The sequence below is a fragment of the Morone saxatilis genome, unplaced genomic scaffold (genome assembly GCF_004916995.1).
Source record: "Morone saxatilis isolate NCDOM2014 unplaced genomic scaffold, NCSU_SB_2.0 Contig7, whole genome shotgun sequence".
Taxonomy (NCBI): Eukaryota; Metazoa; Chordata; class Actinopteri; family Moronidae; genus Morone; species Morone saxatilis.
The window spans coordinates 6,814,785-6,825,859 of NW_023340246.1; the positions used below are offsets into that span (position 1 = coordinate 6,814,785).

General features: G+C 38.9%; 1 protein-coding gene across 2 annotated transcripts in view; it reads left to right on the top strand.

Moving 5' to 3' along the window:
* The window catches only part of atad2b (ATPase family AAA domain containing 2B), a 72,554-nt gene that overhangs the window by 36,070 nt on the left and 25,409 nt on the right, over positions 1 to 11,075 (top strand). The gene's annotated exons all lie outside the window — the stretch shown is intronic.

An 11,075-nucleotide genomic window follows, 5' to 3' on the forward strand; every position in this document is an offset into this window, starting at 1 on the left:
CATGGGCACCTTACAAATGCAATCCAATCCAATACCACCACAAACTCATCATCAAAAATTAACATACCACTCTGATGGTTTTGACAAAAAAACAAAGCAATCACCTTCACAAACAAAGATTTATTGCAGAGCTTTTGTAGTAGAGTAGTATCACATTATAAACTTTCCGAGCAGTAGAACTGATTCTCTGTTGGCCAGTCACTGTAGAATATTATGTATGATAAAAAACTACTGAACTTTTGCAGTTTCATTGGAATTAAATTTGGGGTTTGAATGTTCGGAAAAGATTTGATTTGCAAATCTCTGATCTGTATTACACTACACTATTATATTCATGATATTTTTAAAGTTATGAAAAAGTTTTGAAATGTAATTGTAGGGTAAGTGTGGGAAGACTGGATATATGAACTTCCCTTGCCTCATAAAATCTCCCAACAGACAACCACTAACTTAAAATGGAAGAATGTGTTTGTACATTAATGTGAATACAGATAATCGCTTATCACATTTAATATTACTAATAATAAGTAATTGGAATCACTTGTATGTGTTATATCCTTTGTATAACCTTCATTAGTCACATTGCAACAATGTAATACAACCTGCCTGAATTCTTTTAGCTTTTTAATTGAGAACAAATGGGAATTGTATAAATATAAGCACCTAATTTAGTTACAGCCAAACATGATCTGCTTCACCAAGGTAGTTTTTATTGCAGAACAGAAACCGTAACAATTTCCCTGGACATTTAAAAACCCACAGGTGTATACGGGTGTAGCTTTGGGGCATGCATTCGAAGCTCCAGCAGCAACTAAGTTTGACACTTAGAAAGAAAGACCATTCAGTTGGTAATGGGAATGCAAGAACTCAGCTGACAGATGAGCAGATCAAGAGCGTAGTACCACTTGAATTGCCTCCCTGAACTAATAGACTTGCTTCACTTCAGGTAGATAATTTACATACTCAATAAGAACATTTTTATTGAGACTAAATGTTAAAAAAGGTCTTTATTTTGGTGTCAGGCCCTATTTTGATCTGCCAGAGTTATTGACCCAGCCAAAGCAAGAGCTGGGAGCAATCAATAGTAACCCCCCAAACACCACAAAGTCGACCAACTATGGGGCAGTTTCATTTACTATTAGCCTTAGTCTAGACACCGTCTGAGAGTATTACAGTTAGTTAGTGGAGGGCCAACGATATAACCGAACCTATATCAAAGTGTGTTCTCAAGGAAAACAAAACAATGTAAGCTGTTGCTCTTGTGGATTGGATTTTCGGTTTTTATCAGATAAGTGATATATGATCTTTTGAAGCATTGATATTTCAGTAGAACAAACAAACAAACAAACAAACTTCTGTGCAGAAACTCAAAATACAAAACAAAAAATATATATATTGAGCCTGATTCCAGTCCAAGGTGGGCTTTCCTTTTCAGTCCTTATCTGCGAGCCCAGCAGTGTTTCTCATATGCAGCAGTAATGTGCAGTCACGACATAGCATCATTCCCTGATGCTGTTCATAACAGCAGCCGCCCATTGTCTCAACTCTTAAATATGACTTTAAAAAGTTGATTAATGGATTTAGTAGCAGCAAAAGTTTGATTAGTGATTATAAGACTTCAGAGGACAGAGCACAGCTTGATCATGTAAAGAAGGAAATGTTTGCTTTAGCATTACCACTGAGGAGCAGATGATCATCGGGACACAGAATGTTTAACTGTAAGAGAATGAAAAATGATGAACAAAGTTGTTAGTTTCAGCCAATAATTGCTCACAACATGGCATCATGCATGTGGCTGGTGACGTGATGGATGTGAGACCTAATTTTCCAATCCATTGAAGATTAAAACTCATCCAGTGAAGTGTCTATGTAGAGCAAAGAATCCCTCTGTAAACAGTGTTAAATTTAATATCTCTTTCTACAGAGTCCTATTATGCAGCTGTGATGACCTGAATACCTTAACAGACTCGCAGGGTATCTAATTTGTATCTAATCTAATCAGTTAAGCAAGTGTTAGAGTTCAACAGCGTACGATGGCCATCCTTTACAGTGAATGTGATTCGCCTCCAGATCATGGCTTTTGTCAGATGGTCAGCAGAGTAATCTAACTAATAAGGTGTTTGAGAAGTTAAATTAATATATTTCCAAAGCTCCATAAGTTGAATCAGTTCTAACTATAGCAAGGTTAGAATTTAAGAACAGAAGATGTAGCCACAAACAAACTGTAGACACGGTGTTGGCAGACTATCTCCACTCACTGCAGCTGGCAATAGACCTCCAACATGGGAGTTAGTAAGCACATTTTACTCTACAATACTCTAACTGTTATTATATGGAAACATAAGTGGGCTTCTCATTGCAGTGCACAATACATGTTTCCTAATGAAATATACATTTTACCCATAAGCAGGATGAATAGAAGATGCAGTATAACCTTGGTGAAGATCTAGTTTTTTCACATTGTTCAGTAACACTGATCTAAAGGTCTTGTGAAATCCCCATTCGTTTACTGTATTTAAAGTTAGTATTTTAATTTAACACAGCAGCTAGCTGTTGGACAATTGGCCGTTCTCCTTGGATATGTATGCTCTCCTCCACTAAGGGTGTGATAACTTATACGCCAGTCAAATGAGCCAACTGGTGCACATCTCTTTACCTCATCGCTCCTGCCTTACAGCTCGTCTGTATGCATGTTTTTGCTGGAGGCGACAGACCTTTCCCCCAGAAGGCTTTCATACCACGCTTTGTATGTACGCGTGTGTGTAGGCTGACATCTTCAACAGTACTTGGAACTGCTGGTGCATTAGGGCATATCTGTCTTCAGAGAAGAGGGCACCACAGGCACCGTCATCCCACTGGCCATTTACTGAGTAGCAGAGAGGAGAAGGCCAGAGAAAGATAGATGCTCTGACTGAATTATGTCTTCAGTTCCTCCACCTTGTGACTGTATTTCCTCTTTGTAGTAGTATTGACATGCAGTCAATACACAGTTGGCCCTTCAATGCATGTGACAGGGTTTTACAATACAAATTGCCCAATGACCTGCTGTCCATTCTGGTGTGATTCTTATTGGTTTCTAAACCAGTGACATTGAGTGCCACCGTTTAAAGTAATCTGATAACTCAAAAATTCAACAATTGATCTGGTAAAAATAAAGTGAATTGCTGGCATTTTTTAAAGCAGGCTGGCAGATACAGAATCTGGGTTCATCTGTCTATTACAGTTATGTTTTTTGTTGCGGCTTATAACTGTTAGTCTCCATTATGAGAAGTCAGTGTGGACATTTTCATGATATGGTTAGCTAGAAAGCTTTTGTTTAACTGTCACATATAATCATAGGCAGGTAGAATTGTAGTGAAATTTTAACCACAACACCAACACACAAAACACACACCACACACACACACACAAAGCTAACCATTTATTGGCTCTAGCTTCGAACTATTCCTTTGAACCACAGTGTGGTGTGGCTGTGTAGGCCTTTATGTGACAGAAATAGAGAGAGAGGTGGTGAAGGAGGGGAGTAGGAACGAAGCAACACAGCAACCGAGGGAAGTGACTGATCTCCTTCATTTCAAGAAGCAAGGATGGGATCATTTATTGATCTGGGCATTTCATTAAGTGTCAGTGTGAAGTGTCACATCAGGTGACAAACGGCTGTCTTCCTTTCATGACCTAGAGACCCCGAGGGCCTGTGTCACAATGACAGCCTTTCTGGCTCTGTTTGTCTCCTATAGTGTTTCCTGTGTTGTCTCCTGTTTGCGCTCCCCCCCTTCTTTTACAAACTTTCTTACTTCATGGTTAAAACTCCCAAAGCAAATGGGGCACATGCTGCTGCTCAGTTGCATCTTTCAGTCTGGAGTGATATTTAGAAATGGAACGAAGACATAAAATATCTGTGGTAAAAACGTAAATGACAAGGAATAGACAGATCCGAATATGTATAAAGTTATTGGATTTAAAGTTAAAGCTGTGTTGATACTTGAGATAAACTGACTTTTACCCCTGAGCTGAATAGAAGTCATTTGAAATTAAAGCTGGGCTTGATGCCGGACTGATAAATAGTCTTCATTTTACCTCCACCTATGCTTAGAATTTTATATGTAGCTGTTTAACAGAGCGAGGCCTCATATATTAACTTTGAAAGGGGTTCTTCTCTTGACTTGTGTTTTTGTCCTGGAGTGGGTATGTTTTTATTTTTTATGTGCATATTTCTAAAGACAAAATTTAAATTATTAATTTAGTTTAAGTCATCGGGAACCATTGAATTGGAATTTGTTCAACAGGCATGGCAGGGGATATACAGCCTTTGTGCTGTGTTAATTACAGCTCAGTGGAATGATTCAGATAGAAGAAGAAAAAAGGCTAAAATCCCCCAGGGAGGGATAGAGTGGGAAAAATATAGTTTTCAAGAATAAGTTCTTATTGCCAATGCTTAGCACAGCAAAACCAATGCAGTGTCATTTTTGTGCAAGTCACTCTCAGTCTCTTAATCCCCACTGCATAGCACATTAATAGTTTATCAAAACATGCATGTGCAATTTAGATCGGTACGTGGATCGCGTCGTCGGTCTGATATCCGATTAGTGAATTGCGTCAGTATCGGCACCCGATACCGCTATTGGATTAGATTGGTCCCATCTCTCTTACGGCACACCGCTGTGCCGTAAGAGAGACAGCTCTTACCTCTTTATGCTTCTCTCGCTTGTATTCGGGAACAGACGCATACAGGCTGCATCTGTCTGCTGCCTTGACTTTCTTTGTCAGCAGTATGTTTTATAACATTGCTTAAACAACACAACTTGCGTTTCGGAATTTTCCACTCGCAATTCAGTTTTCACAACAGCAGGTGAGCTGCATGTGGAGGAGGCATACGTCTGGGTCCCTTTGTTTCTCTGCAGAGCATGTGCGATTGTCAGTAGACCGTACAGACGAGGGAGAGCAAGGGAATCGAAGTTCATTGATCATGGATGGCGTCAAAAATAAAAAGTTTTAACTTGTTTTTATTTAACCCTTCCCCATGTGAATTTTGATGACACTTCAATTAGAAAAGAGAATATTATTAGAACATGTTTAAAAGTACACCTATGCAGAAGTTTGCCAAGAAATAACTAATGCGTCAGCTATAAGGTCTGTAGACATGACAAAAATTTCAGCTCTGTAAAACTACTGAACATGATTAAAAAGAATGCATCCTAGTCCATCAGTGTAAAATCGTAAAAAGGTGTATTTGTTTGTTTTATGACTGTGACACAAGTCCTAATTCCCAAGCTCCTCCCCATCAGTCGCAGGTGTTGAGAGCAGGGTGGATCAATACTTCATTAATGTTACAAGATTGAAGCCCCAACTCCAGTCGATTCCAATGAACCAGGATGACAAAAAGTAGAGTTGAATGCTGGATTGTGCCTGCGACCATGCACACAGTGGGTCTGCATGCAAGTAACTGCACTTATTATACTGCATGTATGCATGAACACGCACAAAGCCTATTGGTTGCAGTGACTTTGGAGGAAAGCAACAATTCACTATGATCATATCCAGAAAAGAGATGGATTCGTTTCATAGGTGTTTAATTAGATTGAGACCAGGGCCTCTTCAGCATTTTATATACTGTACATTACGGAGCTTGATAGAGTGGTAATTGCTTGTTTGTAGGATGGCAGTACACTTTTATGGAAGCATCTGCATTTGTTACGTTTCTCCAGTCATTTATCAAGCATTTTACTTAGATTTTTAAGTTGCACAATAATATACAAGTTCTCTACAGAATCATTTCTTAATCATTGGATGATTTATTCATTCTTCTCTTTGACAACAATATTTTAACATATAGCAGTAATGTATTGCCAGAATGACACATTTATATCTTGCATGGTGTCCCATGTCCTATTTTTTTCTCACTCACTGAAAGTCTAATATTTTTCAATTTGGAGTCTTGTTGCAAGTCCCCCTTCCTTTCTGCTTCAAGTCTAAGCTGAGATCTATAGCCCTCGTTCTGTGACTGATGTGAATCTCAAATCAATTGGACTCTGCTGCTACTAATACTCACACAAATCCAATATGGTTATTAAATTACACATGTGAACACACACACAAACATTTGTATATTCACATATTTTCTCTGGCACTTGTTTTCCTTTGGTCCTAAAGCGTTGTAATATATTTCCCAGCATGCGTTTACCTCAGTCTTGGCCCAGTGTCCTAAATGTGAATTCATAGAGGAGAATTAGAGAGCAAGTATTATCTGGAGGCAAGGGAAATGTTGTTCATTGCCATGGAAATACACAGTCCACGCCCCTACACACACACACACACACTCAACAATAAGGAGGTAAGTAGGTTAGTAAACAACAGATAATCTGCACAGGGTGGGAGAGGACTGTGTCTGTGTGAATTTGGACTCATTTGGGAACACTAGCTGACTCTTGTGGATACATGTCCATGAATTTCTTTTAGTTTGTCTTGACCTCATATTTTCAGAGAAACATGAGCTCTGATTAAAACAGCAGCAATGTGTAACATCGCTTGCAAATAAAAAAAAAAGATATAAAAGTAGGTACATAGAATGGTAGCCTCCAAGGTTATTAATGCAGCTCATTAACCAGTAAAATCTACATCCTCTACTTTTCCTTCAAAAGAACATTAAACAGTGGTCTGTTTCCTAATAACCTAATAATGTTGTCTGAACCGCTGAGGTGGATTTTATGTTTCAAGTTTGAAGATCAATGAGATGATTCAGACGACTACTGGTATTATGTGTATGGTCTGTTATTACAGTTACATTTTGAATGTGTTCAACTGGTGTTTATATCCAGAGAGGTGCTTACCATTTGATGGCATTGAATTACTCTAAGTGTCATGAATTTAGCTTTCACACTCAGTAATTGCAAAGCAGTTGCATTAATTGTTCCTCACATCATTGAGAGTTCATCATTTTAAACACCTATAACTATGCAGTAAATGTTGAGGCGTCATTAATTCCTTTTTACTGTGTGTTTCATGTTTACTTACAAAGTCCCCAGTATACAACTGCAGCATTGTTGCCTCAGCCAAATGCCACATTTTAAAATGTGGGTTGCCACTGAGGAACGAGGACTGGGGTCAGATTTACAATTTGTAAGTGTTTGAGATATGGGAGCTAGTCACAATGAGGTGATTACATTTCAGTTAAGTGTAGTGTGTGTCGGTTTGGTGGGGAAGTTTGATGCCTTCATTTTAGATTATATTTTTACTCTATGCTCTAGGCCTGTTTGACATTTCAGGAAAAACATTTGGGACCAGTTGCTTAGCAACCAGCAGACTCCAGTAAGCTACTGATCCCGATCAAGAAATTATATGTAGCGCTCCCTAAAAACGTTATATGTAAAACAAATCAGATGCAACGTGTTAATTAATGATCTTTTGAGGTGCTAGTAGGTGGATTTTATTACTTTTAGACAAAGCCAGACCAGCTGGTTTCCCCTCGTTTCCAGTGTTTGTGCTAAGCTGTGCCAACCAGCTGGCTGTAGCTTCATATTTACAGTACAGATATGAGAGCTGTGTCAATCTTTAGAGTTGTTCTGATACCAGTATCGGAAAAGTCCTCCGATACTGCCAAAGCATGTCATGTTTTAGCCCCGAAACGGGGCCATTTGCCATTTTGTGCCAACAGTGATAGCAGTCATACAGGCTTCTACATATATATATTAACAGATGTAATCTGTGTTGGCCGAAGGTCATGTATCGGAATTGGTATCAGGAACGAAAAATGGAATTGTAACATCTCTTTTCATCTAACTCTTGACAAGAAAGTGAATAAGTGTATTTTCCAAAATGTCAAACTTTTCCTTTTAGAGAGGAAATATTCTTCCCATGTAAAACTTAAAGGTTAATCAGTCAAAGATGTTTTTCCTTTTACATAATGTAGATTAAGTGATCAGTAGCAGATTGGAGTTATTTCCTAGATTTGTTGACCTAGCTTTGGGGTATACAGTGTGAGTTAGTACTGATGGTATTGTGGCATTGTGCCCGCAGACCTATCATACCAATCTATCAGAGATTGATACACTTTATGCCTTTATGGGCTTATGTGTCTTGGGAGCATATAAAAGTAACAAATAGCCTGCACCATATTGCATAATGCTATGGGCATGGGGTTCTTCAAAGTTTCCTTGGATGGCCCTACTATAAACTCTACATAGAAGAGTATCGGGATTACACTGACAAGGCTTTGGGGCTTTTACTGATTTGACTGCTGTATAGACACTGGATCTGCCTGGTCATATACCTGTGGAAGGAAAATCTAACATTTAACATTATAAAAGCTGTCTGTTTTTCATTCCAAGTTTTATTCTGCAGAACATTTTCTCATTTTTCCTCTCTTCCACACTGCGTGTGACTTTGTGTCAGTGAGCTGTGATCTGATTACTCAATATTAGGAATTATTAAATAAAGAAATCAGTGAATCAGAGGCACTGATTCACAATTCCACCCAAAGGCATTGCTACAGTATGCCGCTGAATTGTCCATCAGTGTCACTGGACTGATTTATTTATTTAATACTTGCTGGTACGGCAGTTTGGATACTCTTTTCCCGGGGCTTTTTGCGCTCAAAAGCTGTGCGACTGTGTGTGCACGACAAGCACATTGTTCTGACAAGCATGTCTGATGACGACTTGAAATATTTCTGCCACTGCATGAATCTTGTATGGGTTAGGCACTTTTAATTACTACAAAGTGCTCTGGTTCTCTTTTTCTTTCCTTCTTCCCCCGTTCTATCCCCCATCAGCATATCTCCCCTCTGTGGTTTACTGTTCATGCTCTAACAATTTTCATGCATTATTTAAGAGCTGACTATGACGAGTCATTTGCTGCCATTCTGTCTCACCTTTTCCTCCCATAGGAGCATGCTTCATAGCTCTGATGGTGATAGCTGACCCCATCGAGACCTCTTTCACTGAGTTGTGGATTGTTTGTTTTTGTTTGTGTGTGTGTGAGAAAAAAAGAAAGAAAGTGGAAAGTACATATCCAGAGTGGGTTAAAAGGAAAATAGGGGTCAGCAGAAAATTAGCCACCATGCTTCTTTTTTATTATGTTCTTTTTAGAATAACCATGCTGAAGTTTGCATTTACTTGGCTGGGTTTGATTAAAAAAACAGGATATATATAAAAACAAATATAAAACATGGAGCAGAAAAGTAATATTCTGAATTTGAAAATAGCCAAGCTATGAATAATCGCTGGATATTGCAAGGTGACAGTTCGAAATGAAAACTGGGTTAGCTAAAACCAAAATGGTGGTCAGAACTGAACATTCTGAGAAGATGAGAGACGCGTTCATACACATAAAGAAGCATTATTGATGGGATGCCAGCATTCAGAAATATCCAAGATGCCTGGCAGGTTTTCTCCATCTTTGTTCTTGCTCTCTTTCTCCATCTGTGGTCCCCCACTTAGAACAGAGCAACTATCCCATGTGCCAGTCATGCCCGAAGAAGACTGCAGATATCTGCCTGTTCCATAGCTTACCCTACAGCTGTCTCCTCCTTCCAGATCAGATCAGGAGGAACCAAAAACCAAAGCCGCATGCCACCTTAAAACTCACTCTGCCAAGCAGCCCCTGTACCTACTTGAGAGAGGCTCTATGACAAACTGGGCATGATGGCCAGTGGACAGACTGCCGATCACTGCTGCATGCCTTGGCAGCATGGGTAGTGTCTCGTTGTCTCTTTGAACCTCCAGCTTTGGTGGCTTCCTCTACAGGGAATACTGCCCAGTCCCTCTCCTGTTGTTTTTAAGTGTTCTAAATCGATGTAGATATTTGTGGAAGACAGGTACACCTTATCATTGCTGTGCTGTTATTGACTTGTGCATGCAGACCAGTAGTAGCTCTGTTTCTGAGTATCCATTAGTCTCCTAGCGTGATGACACGCGTAGCCAGAGTAATGCTTGAACACTTGATGTATTATAAAATGAGAGTGAAAATTTCAAGGCAGCACTTCAGCACATGCCCATGGGAATATAAGCAAAGTTATAGTGCTCGATGTTTTGGTACCCTGGAAGGCAGTTGACAAAGACTGTACAATACATAATCTTTGTAGTCCTTCTTAGATATGGATTCATATATTGTTTTTTTTAAGGTGCTTTTAAGTCTTCCTTTTCCTTAAAAGTGTGCATAAGCCCAAATGTAGCCATTGCATAAACATATGTAAATTGTGGGTTTTGCAATAATTTTACAGCATTAGCTGGCACCAAGTGTACTCCATTCTCCTGTGGGTTGTCTAGTGTGCTGGCTGTGGCTGACAGCAAATGCGTGGCTGGTCATTAAGAGGGTCACTAGAGAACACCGTTACTAAAGAGGAGGGACCTGAGCCCATCAGCAAGCACTGGTAGACTAATTATCTAATGACTAATTAATTTTGTTGTGTTTTTGGAGACAAAATCTAACTTTTAGTCAGTGTGATCTGTGTTTGTTCCCTGTTCCATCGCTATTGTGAACAAGTACTTAACATAGGGTTTAATTTTCTACCATGCAGTACAGTGTTCAAAAGCACATCTTTAGAATGGAAAGATAAGCCTTTGTTACAAGCATTGGGGGGGAAGAGGTGAATTGACAGGCAATCTATGCATTATGATGATTTCTTGTCAGTTGGCCTATTCATGTGGGGAATGTGATGCAGACGCAAATTATACAGTGGAGACCTGTAGTATTAAAGCAAAAGCTTTGCTCAAAGCATATAGGGAGTATATATTATATCATATTCTCTGATGAATAACATAATGTAGACCATTTAGTCCTTTGATTTAATTTAAATTTGACATTTCCATATTTAGTCCTTGTCAAACACTGCGACAAATACAAACATCCATCAAAATCTCAAGCATAACACGAAAAAGTTAGAAAAATAACTGATTTCCATTTTGAAATCCAGGTTGACGTTAACATTAGTGATTCTGAATAAGATTCCACTTTGGTAGATTTGGATCATTCCAGTGGCCCTTGACAGAATTATAATGACTAGGACTTTATGTATTTTAATGAGTCCATTGTGATCTAGGGTCCATATCCACATCTAAACACACACATACATACAAATG